A 20176-nucleotide genomic window follows, 5' to 3' on the forward strand; every position below is an offset into this window, starting at 1 on the left:
AGTGAATGGAGACGATTGGTATTTGGGACCTGACGAGTTGTTGGAGTGTGAGCAGAGTAATATTTAATGAAGGGATTCAGGGAAACCGGTTATTTTTACGGGACGTACAATGCCTGCACTTTAAAGGAGAGGTTTCGGATATTGGCAGTTTGGAGGGATATGTTATGTATCTTTATACGTATATGCTTCTAAACTGTTGTATTCTGAGCACCTCTGCAAAAACAGGGATTATGTGTGAGGTGAAAGTGTTGAATGATGATGAAAGTACTTTCTTTTTGGGAATTTTCTTTCTTTTTGGGTCACCCTGCCTCGGTGGGAGACGGTCGACGTGTTAATATATATATATATATATATATATATATATATATATATATATATATATATATATATATATATATATATATATATAGGTACATTTTATTACATAACATAGTACAAAAAGGTTTAAGAGATACATTGTTGATATAAAGATGACATATACAGTACATGAGATGTGAGAGATAATTGTCTAGTACATATTGTTACATGTTTGTCACTGATTATAATGCGAAAATCTCATCCAGCTCTTCAGAACTGGGGCACATGCCCAAAATACAGCAGGCATACCCTTCTGAACAGCAGCGCTGAGTCGCTGGAACAGAAAACTAGCTGCCCTGGGATCCCTAGTTAACCTGATGAGTCTTTTGCCTAGCTTCTTAAGGAACTTAGATACACTCTTTCCCCATGAGCCAAGGGTCTCTGAGCCTATGGGAACAAACATATAACGATGAGCAAGTTCTCCATATTTTCCAGACTTTTGGGACTCCCTGAAGCTGGTGGCTGCCCCTCCTTCCCTGGTGTATTAGAGATAGGTATCAGCCAAGGTAGATGCACATGTGTAGTCCCACACCACCTGCTTACCGTCTGTCTAGGCTGGAAGTGTGATACCATCTGGATGCTTCTGGCTGCCATCATCTGCATAGTTGGGATGGCTCCCTTACTGCTGGGCATCCTCTTGTGTGTGTGTATATGTGTATGTGTGTATATGTGTATGTGTGTATATGTATGTGTATGTATGTATGTGTATGTGTGTATGTGTATGTGTGTGTGTGTATGTGTATGTATGTGTATGTATGTGTGTGTGTGTATTTGTGTGTATGTGTGTGTATGTGTGCGTATGGGTGTGTATGTGTGTGCGCGTGTACGTGCGCACGCGCTTTTATCTTAGTGTAAAAAAAAAAGGTGGGGGTTCATATATCACACTATATCACATATATACACTTTTGAAAATTATAAAATTATTTCACAATCAATTTCTTATTAATATATACTAATATATACTACTATAATATTTACTGCGTACACTTGTGTTTGTGTTTACTAGCTTGTTGTTCTTTGAAAAAGAGGGGGGGGTCACGTTAACACATTATTGTTGTTGTTCTTGGTTCACCGGTACTCTCCCGGCCCGGATCTTTGCACACTAGGCTAGTTACTTTTTTTGAAGATTACAGAATTATTTCTCACTCAGTTCCTTATTAATATATACTAACATTTACTATAATAATAATTACTGGTGAACACGTGTGTTTGTATGTGCGTACTCGTTTACTAGCTTGTCGCTGTCAGAGAGACGGGGGGGGGGGTCACTAGGCTACACAACTCTTCTGAAGATATTTAGATAATTTACTAAACATTATCAGGGTTACCCCTATCTATATCCTGGCACTGAAAGTTAGGGAGAGAGTGATGGTATAGCATACAAACAGCAGGGCGAGACACTGAGACTTTAAACACCAACCAAAAACTAACCACACATAGGTAAGTGATGTCTGCACAGTGGAGGTTCCTGCTGGTGGCTGCTATCAACTCCTTCACTTTGTAACTCTTTCAGGAACTTTATCATGCATTCAAGTTTTTATTTTATTTTTATTTTAAGACTTGGTATTCACTCTTTTTTCTTTAGTACAGTTATTATGGTCATAACAAATCTGATGACATTAACAACTGTGGAAAATACTGTATATATTTTCCAGAAATACAGTAGTTATATGTAAATAGATGGCCATACTGTATTTAAAAGAATTATATTATGGAAAATGGGAAACTGGACCTGCGCCTGCACAGACAGTCGCCATTTTGGTTTGAATGAGCCAAGTAAACGTTAGTGTAATGGGAAGAATTTTTCGTGCTCTAGAGGTTAAAATTGGGCTGACACCTCTCAAATAGGAGGCGAAATTGTTGGATGTGCAGTCCTGCATAACTTGAGATATCAGGCGACTGGACAAGACAGCTCCAGGAACCTCAGATAAGTCTGTTATGTTATAACTCTGGCCAGTTGTTATTTTCATGTATAGACAGAGGTTTTCTGAGTATGATACACATTAATCTCCAGTCAAATTGGTGAGTGATATTAAGATATTTTCCTTCTGTTATATAAATGTGTGTATATATAATCCTTTTTTTTAATTTTAATATACAGTCCACAAATTTATATATTTACCAGTATTCCTGGAGATGTATAATTCATTTAATTAATAGGTCCAGAGCAACTTGTGGATATGACAGTGGTAGGTATCGAAGGGGGACATTTTTTGTGACCTAGGTGTCCCAAATTCCTACTTGTCTAACTGATAAATAATAATTATCTATGTTCATTTACTGTTATGTATATAATGATATATTCAGATAAATGCAATTTTCCACAACATTCACAACACCAACAGCTGGGGATTGACTAATTTTTTCTTACTTTCAGTATTTAATCACTCGTTTATGACCTTATCACTACACTGCTGCTATAACCGTCCAATATCTGTATTTATTAATATTTCAGATCACACCGTTAACCCAATTAACTATGTTTGGATATTTTGTCAACACTGCAGCCAGCAGCCTCATCAGCTGATTGCTACCCTCCCTAACTCGGCATTCATTCAGATTTAAATTGTAAAATTCTTAATCTTATCACATTATTCGCACTCTTGAAAGCTGTTACACTCTTGTAGGTATGTTCACTGATTCACTCACGTACGATGACCTCTAATAATATCTTAGGACAGCCACTAGAGCGCTAAATCCTGGGAGCACTATTTAGTGATACTGCTTTAAGCGCGCGCGCGCGTGTGTGTGTGTGTGTGTGTGTGTGTGTGTGTGTGTGTTACCATTTGGTCCTAGGCACATGTCGATTAGACACTAGGCCTGTTGTATGTGCATGCGTAAGTGTGTATGTCTGTCCGTGTGTGTGTGTGTGTGTGTGTGTGTGTGTGTGTGTGTGTGTGTGTGTGTGTGTGTACTCACCTATTTGTGGTTGCAGGGGTCGAGTCTTAGCTCCTGGCCCCGCCTCTTCACCGGTTGCTACTGGGCCCTCTCTCTCCCCGCTCCATGAGCTTTATCAAACCTCGTCTTAAAACTGTGTATGGTTCCTGCCTCCACTACGTCATTTTCTAGGCTATTCCACTGCCTTACAACTCTATGACTGAAGAAATACTTCCTACTATCTCTCTGACTCATTTGTGTCTTCAACTTCCAATTGTGGCCTCTTGTTTCTGTGTCCCCTCCCTGGAACATCCTGTCTTTGTCCACCTTGTCTATTCCACGCAGTATTTTATATGTCGTTATCATGTCTCCCCTGACCCTCCTGTCCTCCAGTGTCGTCAGACCGATTTCCCTTAATCTTTCTTCATAGGACATTCCCCTTAGCTCTGGAACTAACCTTGTGGCAAACCTTTGTACTTTCTCTAGTTTCTTGACGTGCTTTATCAAGTGCGGGTTCCAAACAGGTGCTGCATACTCCAGTATGGGCCTGACATACACGGTGTACAGTGTCTTGAATGATTCCTTACTAAGGTATCGGAATGCTGTTCTCAGGTTTGCCAGGCGCCCATATGCTGCAGCAGTTATCTGATTGATGTGTGCTTCCGGAGACATGCTCGGTGTTATACTCACCCCAAGATCTTTCTCCTTGAGTGAGGTTTGCAGTCTTTGGCCACCTAGCCTATACTCTGTCTGTGGTCTTCTGTGCCCTTCCCCTATCTTCATGACTTTGCATTTGGCAGGATTAAATTCGAGAAGCCATTTGCTGGACCAGGTGTCCAGTCTGTCCAGGTCTCTTTGAAGTCCTGCCTGGTCCTCATCAGATTTAATTCTCCTCATTAACTTCACATCATCTGCAAACAGGGACACTTCTGAGTCTAACCCTTCCGTCATGTCGTTCACATATACCAAAAATAGCACTGGTCCTAAGACCGACCCCTGTGGGACCCCGCTCGTCACAGGTGCCCAATGTGATACATCATTACGTACCATGACTCGTTGTTGCCTCCCTGTCAGGTATTCTCTGATCCATTGCAGTGCCCTTCCTGTTATATGCGCCTGATGCTCTAGCTTCTGCACTAATCTCTTGTGAGGAACTGTGTCAAAGGCCTTCTTGCAGTCCAAGAAGATGCAATCAACCCACCCCTCTCTCTCGTGTCTTACTTCTGTTATTTTATCATAAAACTCCAGAAGGTTTGTGACACAGGATTTGCCTTCCGTGAATCCGTGCTGGTTGGCATTTATACTCTTGTTCCGTTCCAGGTGCTCCACCACTCTCCTCCTGATAATCTTCTCCATAATTTTGCATACTATACACGTCAATGACACAGGTCTATAGTTTAATGCCTCTTTTCTGTCTCCTTTTTTAAAAATGGGAACTACATTTGCCGTCTTCCATACCTCAGGTAGTTGCCCAGTTTCCAGGGACGTGTTGAAGATTGTGGTAAGTGGCACGCACAACATATCTGCTCCCTCTCTAAGGACCCACGGGGAGATGTTGTCCGGTCCCATTGCCTTTGAGGTATCGATGTCCCTTAGCAGTTTCTTCACCTCCTCCTCATCTGTATGTATGTCGTCCAACACTTGTTGGTGTATTCCTTGCTGGTGTCCCCATCTGGTCTGTCCCCCCAGAGCCCTTCCTGTCTCTACTGTAAATACTTTCTTAAATCTCGTGTTGAGCTCCTCACATACCTCTTGATCGTTTCTTGTGAGTTCTCCACCTTCTTTCCTCAGCCTTATCACCTGGTCCTTAACTGTTGTCTTCCTCCTAATGTGGCTATACAGCAGTCTCGGGTCAGATTTGACTTTCGATGCTATGTCGTTTTCATACTGTCGCTGGGCCTCCCTCCTTATCTGTGCATACTCGTTTCTGGCTCTTCTACTAATCTCCTTGTTTTCCTGGGTCCTATGCCTCCTGTACCTTTTCCATTCTCTGTTGCACTTAGTTTTTGCCTCCCTACACCTTCGGGTAAACCAAGGACTCGTTTTGGTCTTCCTATTATTTCTGTTTCCCTTAGGAACAAAACTTTCCTCTGCCTCCTTGCACTTTGTTGCCACATATTCCATCATCTCGTTTACTGATTTTCCTACCATTTCTCTGTCCCACTGAACCTCCTGCAGGAAGTTTCTCATACCTGTGTAGTCCCCCCTTTTATAGTTTGGCCTGTCCCCTTCAGTTCCTGTTGCCTTCTCCACTTGTAACTCTACTATATAGTCAAAACTCAGAACCACGTGATCGCTAGCTCCAAGGGGCCTCTCGTAAGTGATGTCCTCAATGTCTGAACTGCTCAGGGTGAACACAAGATCCAGTCTTGCTGGCTCATCCTCCCCTCTCTCTCTGGTTGTGTCCCTGACATGTTGATGCATGAGGTTTTCAAGTATCACATCCATCATCTTGGCTCTCCATGTTTCGGGACCCCCATGTGGCTCCAGGTTTTCCCAGTCGATCTCCCTGTGGTTGAAATCGCCCATTACCAGTAACTTTGCTCTGCTCGAGTGAGCTCTTCTTGCCACCTCAGCCAGTGTGTCCACCATCACCCTGTTGTTTTCTTCGTACTCCTCTCTTGGCCTCCTGCAGTTCTGTGGTGGGTTATACATCACTCCAATGACTACTTTATGTTCTCCGGACTGAATTGTACCTACAATGTAGTCTCTTTCTCCAATCATGTCCATGCCTTCCATTTCCTCAAATCCCCATCGGTGTTTTATGAGCAGTGCAACCCCTCCTCCCCCTCTACTCCTTCTATCTTTCCTCAGGATCTGATATCCTGTTGGGAAGACTGTGTCTGTTATTGTCTCAGCGAGTTTTGTTTCTGTGACTGCTATGATGTCTGGGGATTTTTCACTGATTCTTTCGTTCCACTCCTCATGTTTATTCGTTATTCCATCCGCGTTTGTGTACCAAACCTTCAGTTTCTTTTCTATCATTGTGGTCATGCAAGAATATTGGGGTTGGGGAGCGAGAGCCTTGGTGGGGGCCTATATGGGGCTGTGGTGTAGGTGGGGTTTGTGTTGATGGGGGTGGGGTCAGAATGCCCATAAGGGACAGCTGTTGGGGTGAGGTTTGTGATATGGGGGTTGGTGGCAGAGGGAACAGTGAGTGGGTTGTAGTATAGGTTGCTCAGTTGCGTTGGGAATGTCGCGGTTGGAGTCTCTTGGTGGGAGATTCTGTGGGGTGTGTTTGCCCTTTCTCCTGTGTCTGGGTCCTGCTCATTTTCGTTGCTTCTCGTTCCTCCTTGCGTCTCTGTACCCTCTCTTTCAGTGTAGTCCTTTCTTCTTGTGTTCTGTCGCTGTCGAGGTATACTCTCTGGTACCCCTCTTTGTCCCTCAGTCTTGCTTTCTCTTGCAGAATCCTGGTTCGAACTGATTCTTCCTTGAAAGTTACTCTGACAGGCCGTATCCTTCCATTCGCAAACCACCCAATTCTCTGAAAATTTGTCACCTGGGTCATATCGCCCTCCCCTATTGTTTTCATGATGCCTTCAATAATTTTTTTCTCCTCCTGTTTTATTTCTTCAAAGTTGTCCCCCTTGGCTTCTTGGAGCCCGTACACAAAAATGGACCTCGCCCTTTCCTCCTCCCACTGAGTCTCCATCTGCTTCCTCTGAGGCATTTTATTTCCTTCCATTGACATGTTCTTGCCTTCAGTCCCTGTCATATCTGAAACTTCTATTCTCAGTGAACTGTCTTTCCTGACCAGCTGTCCCTTGCTACTGCAGTTGGCTGTTAGAATCTCTGCATATAGCATACCTTCATTGTCTTCGGACCTGTCGTTTGATCTTAGTGTGCTCATCGTCTTTTCCCTGGCCCCACGTGGGTCTGATAGGGCCTTCGTGTACGGCATCTCTCCGTTGTTGCTTACCGTCCCCTTGTCTGCGCCTGACTTTGAATTTCCTGATGTCACCTCTGAATTGTGTGTGTGTGTGTGTGTGTGTGTGTGTGTGTGTGTGTGTGTGTGTGTGTGTGTGTGTGTGCGTTTGGAACACGTGATGAGAACATTATTTAAATAAAATATGGACTGCATGAAGGTCATTAAGCGTACAAGAAGAATAAGTTAATCCCTAAGAGAAGGATTAAAGCATATTCTCAGTTTGATTAGCGTTCTAATATGAACGCGCTACCTAAATCCGTATTATGAGACCTCCGTATATTCTATGGGAGATATACAGCTCTCCGTATATATACACTGACATGCAGCTCTATGCGTTTATGCACTGAGAGATGAAGATTGAGACACTTATGCAGCATATGGGAATCTTTATTCAGGAAACGTTTCGCCACACAGTGGCTTCATCAGTCCAATACAAAGAGGAAGGCGTAAGTAGAGGAGGAGTATGAGGTAATCAGTCCCTCAGCCTGGAGTCGATGTGTTCAGTCCATCGATCTTGTAGAATGTACAGCATAGGGCCGTAGACGTGGCTTATATACTGTAGTGAGGTGAGGTGAAGCAGGTGGAGGCGGGGTCATAGTGGTACCATCCACTAGTCGAAGTAGGTCTTCGTCCAAAGGTTGAACAAGTGTTGAAGAATTCTTTGTAACAAGATCCCATGATGCTGCAGTGTCTGACAGTTGTGATGAATGGCTTGATACACCGACAAGTTGAAGATTGAGACACTTATGCAGCATATGGGAATCTTTATTCAGGAAACGTTTCGCCACACAGTGGCTTCATCAGTCCAATACAAAGAGGAAGGCGTAAGTAGAGGAGGAGTATGAGGTAATCAGTCCCTCAGCCTGGAGTCGATGTGTTCAGTCCATCGATCTTGTAGAATGTACAGCATAGGGCCGTAGACGTGGCTTATATACTGTAGTGAGGTGAGGTGAAGCAGGCGGAGGCGGGGTCATAGTGGTACCATCCACTAGTCGAAGTAGGTCTTCATCCAAAGGTTGAACAAGTGTTGAAGAATTCTTTGTAACAAGATCCCATGATGCTGCATGGATGGATGGTACCACTATGACCCCGCCTCCGCCTGCTTCACCTCACCTCACTACAGTATATAAGCCACGTCTACCGCCCTATGCTGTACATTCTACAAGATTGATGGACTGAACACATTGACTCCAGGCTGAGGGACTGATTACCTCATACTCCTCCTCTACTTACGCCTTCCTCTTTGTATTGGACTGATGAAGTCACTGTGTGGCGAAACGTTTCCTGAATAAAGATTCCCATATGCTGCATAAGTGTCTCATCTTCAACTTGTCGGTTTTTCAAACCATTCATCACACTGAGAGATATACACTTCTTGGTGTATATCTCTAATAGATATACCAATCTCAGTGAGTATACACCCAAAAAACAGATCAAATATGATACGAGGAAAGAACAAAGAGGAATGTAAACAATGCAGGTGACAAATACTATACAAAGAGAGAACCATGAAAGTACAAGGTAAACAATGAAGGTCACACAAATAAGTCTAAGCTATAAAATTGTGAAACAGTTTTCACAAGGGAATTGTAAAAGGATTTACTGTACATTATTCTTTGCTAACATTATGTTATCAATGTGATACCAGCGGAAGATCATGTCCAGAGCTCACAACTGACATGAAGTGTTCAATGTTACACCAGCTAAAGATCATGTCCAGCTCTCACAGGCTGACATGAAGTGTTCGATGTCACACTAGCTAACAAAAAGTGTTCATTGTTACATTTCTGACATGAACTGTTTAGTATTACATATCCGACATGAACTGCTCAGTGTTATGCAGCTGACATGACTTATTCAGTGTTGAACATCTTACATGAACTGTTCAGTATTATGCAGCTGACACTTATATAACCGACATGAAGTGTGCAGTATTACACAGCTGATATGAAATGTTTAATGTTACATAACTGACATGCAGTGTTAAGCAGCTGACATAAATTGTTCAGTGTTACACAGCTGACATGAACTGTTCAGTGTAATACAGCTAACATGAACTGCCCAGTTTTGCACAGCTGACATGAACTGTTCAATATTACAGAGCTGACATGAAATGGTCTGTGTTACACAGCTTACACAAAGTACTCAGTATTATAAAGCTGACACGAAGTGTTCTGTGTTACATGGCTAGCATGAAGTGTTCGATGCAAAATAGCTGACATAAAGTGTATCTTGAACATAAGAATAATAAGACTATGTAGCTTCCACGTAAATGCTCAGATTGCTGTCTAACAGTCAACGCTCTGGTTGTTTTGCAAGTCTGCCATGAAAATAACGACTACCTCAAGAAACCCCCACCTTGACCCACTTCATATGTCTGGGTTACAATAAGTCTTAGCTATGAAAACCTAACATTTCACCCCTCCAAATGAACTATTTTCATCTATATATATATATATATATATATATATATATATATATATATATATATATATATATATATATATATATATATCTTTATGTATATCTATATTTATATATATATATGTATATCTTTTTATATATATATATATATATATATATATATATATATATATATATATATATATATGTATATGTATATATATATGTATGTATATGTATGTATATATATATATATATATATATATATATATATATATATATATATATATATATATATATATATATATATGTATGTATATATATATATATGTATATATATATATATATATATATATATATATATATATATATATATATATTGTTTCAACGTACCAGCCGAATCCCACCGAGGTGGAGTGACATAAAAGGCAAAATGAAAGTTTCTCCTTTCAAATTTAGTAATATATACAGGAGAAGGGGTTACTAGCCCCTTGCTCCCGGCATTTCAGTCGCCTCTTACGACACGCATGGCTTACGGAGGAAGAATTCTGTTCCACTTCCCCATGGAGATAAGAGGAAATAAACAACAACAAGAACTAGAAAGAAAATAGAAGAAAACCCAGAGGGGTGTGTATATATATGCTTGTACATGTATGTGTAGTGTGACGTAAGTGTAAGTAGAAGCAGCAAGACATACCTGAAATCTTGCATGTTTATGAGACAGACAAAAGACACCAGCAATCCTACCATCATGTAAAACAATTACAGGCTTTCGTTTTACACTCACTCGGCAGGATGGTAGTACCTCCCTGGGCGGTTGCTGTATACCATATATATATATATATATATATATATATATATATATATATATATATATATATATATATATATATATATATATATACATACATATATATATATATATATATATATATATATATATATATATATATATATATATATATATGTCGTGCCGAATAGGCAGAATTTGCGATCTTGGCTTAAATAGCAACGTTCATCTTGCCATGTAGGACAAGTGAAAATTTGTGTATGCAATAATTTCGCCAAAATCATTCTGAACCTAACGAAAAAAATATATTTCACTGTGCTTGTTCAGTATTAAATTTCTGTAAACAAATCTAAAATATATTTAGTTGGGTTAGGCTAAAATAAATTGCTCTTGTTATAATAAGGTTAGGTAAATTCTCTAAGATTCTTTTGGTGCTAAATTAAATTTTTTTACATGAACATTAATGAAAAAAATATATCTTTAAACACATAAGAGAAAATTTTAGAAAAGACTTAATTTTAAATGAGTTCTTGCTAATTGACCAGTTTTACATATTCGGCACGACATTATATATATATATATATATATATATATATATATATATACATATATATATATATATGTATATATATATATATGTATATGTATATATATATATATATATATATACATATATATATATACATACATACATACATACATATATATATATATATATATACATACATACATATATATATATACATACATACATATATATATATATATATATATATATATATACATATATATACATATATCTACATATATATATATATATATATATATATATATATATATATATATATACATATATACATACATATACATATATCATATATATACATATATATATATACATATACATATATATATATATATATATATATATATATATATATATATATATATATATATATATATATATATTATTTTTTATTATCACACTGGCCGATTCCCACCAAGGCAGGGTGGCCCGAAAAAGAAAAACTTTCACCATCATTCACTCCATCACTGTCTTGCCAGAAGGGTGCTTTACACTACACATTTTATACTGCAACATTAACACCCCTCATTCAGAGTGCAGGCACTGTACTTCCCATCTCCAGGACTAAAGTCCGGCCTGCCGGTTTCCCTGAACCCCTTTATGTTACTTTGCTCACACTCCAACAGCAAGTCAAGTATTAAAAACCATTTGTCTCCATTCACTCCTATCAAACACGCTCACACATGCCTGCTGGAAGTCCAAGCCCCTCGTACCCAAAACCTCCTTTACCCCCTCCCTCCAACCTTTCCTAGGCCGACCCCTACCCCGCCTTCCTTCCACTACAGACTGATACACTCTTGAAGTCACTCTGTTTCGCTCCATTCTCTCTACATGTTCGAACCACCTCGACAACCCTTCCACAGCCCTCTGGACAACAGTTTTGGTAATCCCGCACCTCCTCCTAACTTCCAAACTACGAATTCTCTGCATTATATTCACACCACACATTGCCCTCAGACATGACATCTCCACTGCCTCCAGCCTTCTCCTCGCTGCAACATTCATCACCCATGCTTCACACCCATATAAGAGCGTTGGTAAAACTATACTCTCATACATTCCCCTCTTTGCCTCCAAGGACAAAGTTCTTTGTCTCCACAGACTCCTAAGTGCAACACTCACTCTTTTCCCCTCATCAATTCTATGATTCACCTCATCTTTCATAGATCCATCTGCTGACACGTTCACTCCCAAATATCTGAATACATTCACCTCCTCCATACTCTCTCCCTCCAATCTGATATCCAATCTTTCATCACCTAATCTTTTTGTTATCCTCACAACCTTGCTCTTTCCTGTGTTCACTTTTAATTTTCTTCTTTTGCACACCCTACCAAATTCATCCACCAATCTCTGCAACTTCTCTTCAGAATCTCCCAAGAGCACAGTGTCATCAGCAAAGAGCAACTGTGACAACTCCCACTTTATGTGTGATTCTTTATCTTTTAACTCCACGCCTCTTGTCAAGACCCTCGCATTTACTTCTCTTACAACCCCATCTATAAATATATTAAACAACCACGGCGACATCACACATCCTTGTCTAAGGCCTACTTTTACTGGGAAAAAATTTCCCTCTTTCCTACATACTCTAACTTGAGCCTCACTATCCTCGTAAAAACTCTTCACTGCTTTCAGTAACCTACCTCCTACACCATACACTTGCAATATCTGCCACATTGCCCCCCCTATCCACCCTGTCATACGCCTTTTCCAAATCCATAAATGCCACGAAGACCTCTTTAGCCTTATCTAAATACTGTTCACTTATATGTTTCACTGTAAACACCTGGTCCACACACCCCCTACCTTTCTTAAAGCCTCCTTGTTCATCTGCTATCCTATTCTCCGTCTTACTCTTAATTCTTTCAATATTAACTCTACCATACACTTTACCAGGTATACTGAACAGACTTATCCCCCTATAATTTTTGCACTCTCTTTTATCCCCTTTGCCTTTATACAAAGGAACTATGCATGCTCTCTGCCAATCCCTAGGTACCTTACCCTCTTCCATACATTTATTAAATAATTGCACCAACCACTCCAAAACTATATCCCCACCTGCTCTTAACATTTCTATCTTTATCCCATCAATCCCGGCTGCCTTACCCCCTTTCATTTTACCTACTGCCTCACGAACTTCCCCCACACTCACAACTGGCTCTTCCTCACTCCTACAAGATGTTATTCCTCCTTGTCCTATACACGAAATCACAGCTTCCCTATCTTCATCAACATTTAACAATTCCTCAAAATATTCCCTCCATCTTCCCAATACCTCTAACTCTCCATTTAATAACTCTCCTCTCCTGTTTTGAACTGACAAATCCATTTGTTCTCTAGGCTTTCTTAACTTGTTAATCTCACTCCAAAACTTTTTCTTATTTTCAACAAAATTTGTTGATAACATCTCACCCACTCTCTCATTTGCTCTCTTTTTACATTGCTTCACCACTCTCTTAACCTCTCTCTTTTTCTCCATATACTCTTCCCTCCTTGCATCACTTCTACTTTGTAAAAACTTCTCATATGCTAACTTTTTCTCCCTTACTACTCTCTTTACATCATCATTCCACCAATCGCTCCTCTTCCCTCCCGCACCCACTTTCCTGTAACCACAAACTTCTGCTGAACACTCTAACACTACATTTTTAAACCTAGCCCATACCTCTTCGACCCCATTGCCTATGCTCTCATTAGCCCATCTATCCTCCAATAGCTGTTTATATCTTACCCTAACTGCCTCCTCTTTTAGTTTATAAACCTTCACCTCTCTCTTCCCTGATACTTCTATTCTCCTTGTATCCCATCTACCTTTTACTCTCAGTGTAGCTACAACTAGAAAGTGATCTGATATATCTGTGGCCCCTCTATAAACATGTACATCCTGAAGTCTACTCAACAGTCTTTTATCTACCAATACATAATCCAACAAACTACTGTCATTTCGCCCTACATCATATCTTGTATACTTATTTATCCTCTTTTTCTTAAAATATGTATTACATATAACTAAACCCCTTTCTATACAAAGTTCAATCAAAGGGCTCCCATTATCATTTACACCTGGCACCCCAAACTTACCTACCACACCCTCTCTAAAAGTTTCTCCTACTTTAGCATTCAGGTCCCCTACCACAATTACTCTCTCACTTGGTTCAAAGGCTCCTATACATTCACTTAACATCTCCCAAAATCTCTCTCTCTCCTCTGCATTCCTCTCTTCTCCAGGTGCATACACGATTAGTATGACTCACTTCTCGCATCCAACCTTTACTTTAATCCACATAATTCTTGAATTTACACATTCATATTCTCTTTTCTCCTTCCATAACTGATCATTCAACATTACTGCTACCCCTTCCTTTGCTCTAACTCTCTCAGATACTCCAGATTTAATCCCATTTATTTCCCCCCACTGAAACTCCCCTACCCCCTTCAGCTTTGTTTCGCTTAGGGCCAGGACATCCAACTTCTTTTCATTCATAACATCAGCAATCATCTGTTTCTTGTCATCCGCACTACATCCACGCACATTTAAGCATCCCAGTTTTATAAAGTTTTTCATCTTCTCTTTTTTAGTAAATGTCTACAGGAGAAGGGGTTACTAGCCCATTGCTCCCGGCATTTTAGTCGCCTCATACGACACGCATGGCTTACGGAGGAAAGATTCTTTTTCATTAATGTTAATGTAAACAATTTTAATTTTGCACGAAAAGAATCTTAGAAAACTTACCTAACCTTATTATAACAAGACCAATTTATTTTAGCCTAATCAAACAAAATATATTTTAAATACGTTTACAATAATTTAGTACTAAACAAACACAATCAAATATATTTTTTTCGTTAGGTTCAGAATGATTTTGACGAAATTATTGCATACACAAATTTTCACTTGTCCTATATGGCAAGATGAGCGTTGCTATTTAAGCCAAGATCGCAAGTTCTGCCTATTCGGCACGACATATATATATATATATATATATATATATATATATATATATATATATATATATATATATATATATATATATATATATATATATATATATATATATGTAATCAACACCTCATCAAGAGCTTGTAAAACTGCAGAAAAGAGGAGGATGTCCAAGGAAGTACGTTTCCAGAGGACCGTCTTCACTAGAGTGAGTGAAGGAGGGAGAGAAGGATACAGGAAATGCCCCCAAACACAACAGTGCCCACAGCCAGAAGGATGAATATTATAGCATTAGAATAATCATGCAAGCATTGCTATAATATTCACCCTTTTGGCTGTTCGCACTGTTGTGCCTGGGGATATTTCCTGTATCCTTCTCTCCCTCCCTCACTCACTCACTCCAGTGAAGACGGTCCTCTGGAAACGTACTTGCTTGAACATCCTCTTCTTTTCTGCAATTTTGCAAGCTCCTGATGATGTGTTGATTGCAAAACGAAAGGCCTAGAGCTATAATTCTACTCTCCCCGTGGTTGTTTTGCATCCTGTGTCGATTGGTTTGCGATATATATATATATATATATATATATATATATATATATATATATATATATATATATATAGGTAGTAGATTGGTAGACAGCAACCACCCAGGGAGGTACTACCGTCCTGCCAAGTGAGTGTAAAATGAAAGCCTGTAATTGTTTTACATGATGGTAGGATTGCTGGTGTCTTTTGTCTGTCTCATAAATATGCAAGATTACAGGTACGTCTTGCTACTTCTACTTACACTTAGGTCACACTACACATACATGTACACGTTTATTTATACACACTCATCTGAGTTTTCTTTGATTTGATCTTAATAGTTCTTGGTCTTATTACTTTTCCTTTTATATCCATGGGGAAGTGGAATAAGAATCTTTCCTCCGTAAGCAATGCGTGTTGTAAAAGTCAACTAAAATGCCGGGAACAATGGGCTAATAACCCCTTTTCCTGTAAAGATTACTAAAAAGAATAAGAAGAAGAAAATTGTCAAAGTGGGAAGTCTGAATGTGCGTGGATGTTGTGCAAATGATAAGAAAGAGATGATTGTGGATGTTATGAATGAGAAGAAACTGGATGTCCTGGCTTTAAGTGAAACAAAGCTGAAGGGGGTGGGAGAGTTTCAATGGAGAGGAATAAATGGGATTAGGTCAGGGGTTTCAAATGAGTTAGAGCTAAAGAAGGAGTAGCAATAATGTTGAAGGATAAGCTATGACAGGAAAAGAGGGACTACAAATGCATAAATTCAAGGATTATGTGGAGTAAAATAAAGATTGGATGTGAAAAGTGGGTTATAGTAAGCGTGTATGCACCTGGAGAAGAGAGAAGTGTAGAGGAGAGAGAGAGATTCTGGGAAATGTTGAGTGAATGCGTGGGGAGTTTTGAATCAAGTGTGAGAGTAATGGTGGTTGGGGATTTCAATGCTAAAGTGGGTAAAAATGTTATGGAGGGAGTAGTAGGTAAATTTGGGGTGCCAGGGGTAAATGTAAATGGGGAGCCTTTAATTGAGCTATGTGTAGAAAGAAATTTGGTAATAAGTAATACATATTTTATGAAAAAGAGGATAAATAAATATACAAGGTATGATGTAGCACGTAATGAAAGTAGTTTGTTAGATTATGTATTGGTGGATTAAAGGTTGATGGGTAGGCTCCAGGATGTACATGTTTATAGAGGGGCAACTGATATATCAGATCATTATTTAGTTGTAGCTACAGTTAGAGTAAGAGTTAGATGGGAAAAGAGGAAGGTGGCAACAACAAGTAAGAGGGAGGTGAAAGTGTATAAACTAAGGGAGGAGGAAGTTCGGGCGAGATATAAGCGACTATTGGCAGAAAGGTGGGCTAGTGCAAAGACGAGTAGTGGGGGAGTTGAAGAGGGTTGGAATAGTTTTAAAAATGCAGTATTAGAATGTGGGGCAGAAGTTTGTGGTTATAGGAGGGTGGGGGCAGGAGGAAAAAGGAGTGATTGGTGGAATGATGAAGTAAAGGGTGTGATAAAAGAGAAAAAGGTAGCTTACGAGAGGTTTTTACAAAGCAGAAGTGTTATAAGAAGAGCAGAGTATATGGAGAGTAAAAGAAAGGTGAAGAGAGTGGTGAGAGAGTGCAAAAGGAGAGCAGATGAAAGAGTGGGAGAGGCACTGTCAAAAAATTTTAATGAAAATAAGAAAAAATTTTGGAGTGAGTTAAATAAGTTAAGAAAGCCTAGGGAAAGTATGGATTTGTCCGTTAAAAACAGAGTAGGGGAGTTAGTAGATGGGGAGAGGGAGGTATTAGGTAGATGGCGAGAATATTTTGAGGAACTTTTAAATGTTGAGGAAGAAAGGGAGGTGGTAATTTCATGCACTGGCCAGGGAGGTACACCATCTTTTAGGAGTGAAGAAGAGCAGAATGTAAGTGTGGTGGAGGTACGTGAGGCATTACGTAGAATGAAAGGGGGTAAAGCAGCTGGAACTGATGGGATCATGACAGAAATGTTAAAAGCAGGGGGGGATATAGTGTTGGAGTGGTTGGTACTTTTGTTTAATAAATGTATGAAAGAGGGGAAGGTACCTAGGGATTGGCGGAGAGCATGTATAGTCCCTTTATATAAAGGGAAAGGGGACAAAAGAGATTGTAAAAATTATAGAGGAATAAGTTTACTGAGTATACCAGGAAAAGTATACGGTAGGGTTATAATTGAAAGAATTAGAGGTAAGACAGAATGTAGAATTGCGGATGAGCAAGGAGGCTTCAGAGTGGGTAGGGGATGTGTAGATCAAGTGTTTACATTGAAGCATATATGTGAACAGTATTTAGATAAAGGTAGGGAAGTTTTTATTGCATTTATGGATTTAGAAAAGGCATATGATAGAGTGGATAGAGGAGCAATGTGGCAGATGTTGCAATTTTATGGAATAGGTGGTAAGTTACTAAATGCTGTAAAGAGCTTTTATGAGGATAGTGAAGCTCAGGTTAGGGTGTGTAGAAGAGAGGGAGAATACTTCCCGGTAAAAGTAGGTCTTAGACAGGGATGTGTAATGTCACCATGGTTGTTTAATATATTTATAGATGGGGTTGTAAAAGAAGTAAATGCTAGGGTGTTCGGGAGAGGGGTGGGATTAAATTATGGGGAATCAAATTCAAAATGGGAATTGACACAGTTACTTTTTGCTGATGATACTGTGCTTATGGGAGATTCTAAAGAAAAATTGCAAAGGTTAGTGGATGAGTTTGAGAATGCGTGTAAAGGTAGAAAGTTGAAAGTGAACATAGAAAAGAGTAAGGTGATGAGGGTATCAAATGATTTAGATAAAGAAAAATTGGATATCAAATTGGGGAGGAGGAGTATGGAAGAAGTGAATGTTTTCAGATACTTGGGAGTTGACGTGTCGGCGGATGGATTTATGAAGGATGAGGTTAATCATAGAATTGATGAGGGAAAAAAGGTGAGTGGTGCGTTGAGGTATATGTGGAGTCAAAAAAAACGTTATCTATGGAGGCAAAGAAGGGAATGTATGAAAGTATAGTAGTACCAACACTCTTATATGGGTGTGAAGCTTGGGTGGTAAATGCAGCAGCGAGGAGACGGTTGGAGGCAGTGGAGATGTCCTGTCTAAGGGCAATGTGTGGTGTAAATATTATGCAGAAAATTCGGAGTGTGGAAATTAGGAGGTGTGGAGTTAATAAAAGCATTAGTCAGAGGGCAGAAGTGGGGTTGTTGAGGTGGTTTGGTCATTTAGAGAGAATGGATCAAAGTAGAATGACATGGAAAGCATATAAATCTATAGGGGAAGGAAAGAGGGGTAGGGGTCGTCCTCGAAAGGGTTGGAAAGAGGGGGTAAAGGAGGTTTTGTGGGCGAGGGGCTTGGACTTCCAGCAAGCGTGCATGAGCGTGTTAGATAGGAGTGAATGGAGACGAATGATACTTGGGACCTGACGATCTGTTGGAGTGTGAGCAGGGTAATATTTAGTGAAGGGATTCAGGGAAACTGGTTACTTTCATATAGTCGGACTTGAGTCCTGGAAATGGGAAGTACAATGCCTGCACTTTAAAGGAGTGGTTTGGGATATTGGCAGTTTGGAGGGATATGTTGTGTATCTTTATACGTATATGCTTCTAAACTGTTGTATTCTGAGCACCTCTGCAAAAACAGTGATAATGTGTGAGTGTGGTGAAAGTGTTGAATGATGATGAAAGTATTTTCTTTTTGGGGATTTTCTTTCTTTTTTGGGTCACCCTGCCTCGGTGGGAGACGACCGACATGTTGAAAAAATATATATATATATATATATATATATATATATATATATATATATATATATCTCTATATATATATATATATATGTATATATATATATATATATATATATATATATATATATATATATATATATATATATATATATATATATATATATATATATATATATATATATATATATATATATATATATATATATATATATATATATATATATATATATATATTTAGTGTGTGTGTGTGTGTGTGTGATTGTGCATACTCAGTAATACGAAAGTCGTGGTAAATATCTTCATTTATTGTCAACATATTTCCATCTATCTTTCAAACTTCACTTATTATCGATGAGGATGTTTTGATATTACATGAAGATGACTGTGAGATGTAGTTGGATAGAAGTGATTCGTCACTACAAATTCCACAGCTACAGTAGATAGCAGGTTTACAAGCAATCGTATTGGGTAGCCTAGTAGAGAGTGCTTTTGGACTGTCACTAAACAGACTATCGATTCAAGGAAAAGGCAGTACGGAGAATGACAGATGTTAACCTTAGAAAGGACCAGGACGAAGACACAATGGAATATGAACATGCAAATAAGCCAGTTAAATATTTTAACGTAATTTTACAATGGAAGTGTAGCAAGGAACTAGAATAAGTTATTGAATGATGTACCATAAAGTTAATCTGAACACAGATTCCAAAGCAGATATGAGAATGGTAGATCACATAATCAAACAAAAGTAAAGTTAATACAACTGAGTCAATAATACATACATCAGCCCTGGAAGATGGACCGCTACAAGCCGCTGTTTCCGAATGATATAAAACTGATAAGACGCATAAATATGGAGAACTCTAAGACGTTGCAACTTAACATAAACAGGTTGTAGAAATGGTATAATCTAGGTCTTTCAAGTTCAAGCCTGATATGTGGAAAGTGATTAGTGTGGGAGGACAAGTAATAAAAGGAATAAAAATGTGCAATTGTCATGTTCTTCCTAGT

The sequence above is a fragment of the Cherax quadricarinatus genome, chromosome 33 (assembly GCF_038502225.1).
Source record: "Cherax quadricarinatus isolate ZL_2023a chromosome 33, ASM3850222v1, whole genome shotgun sequence".
Lineage (NCBI taxonomy): Eukaryota > Metazoa > Arthropoda > Malacostraca > Decapoda > Parastacidae > Cherax > Cherax quadricarinatus.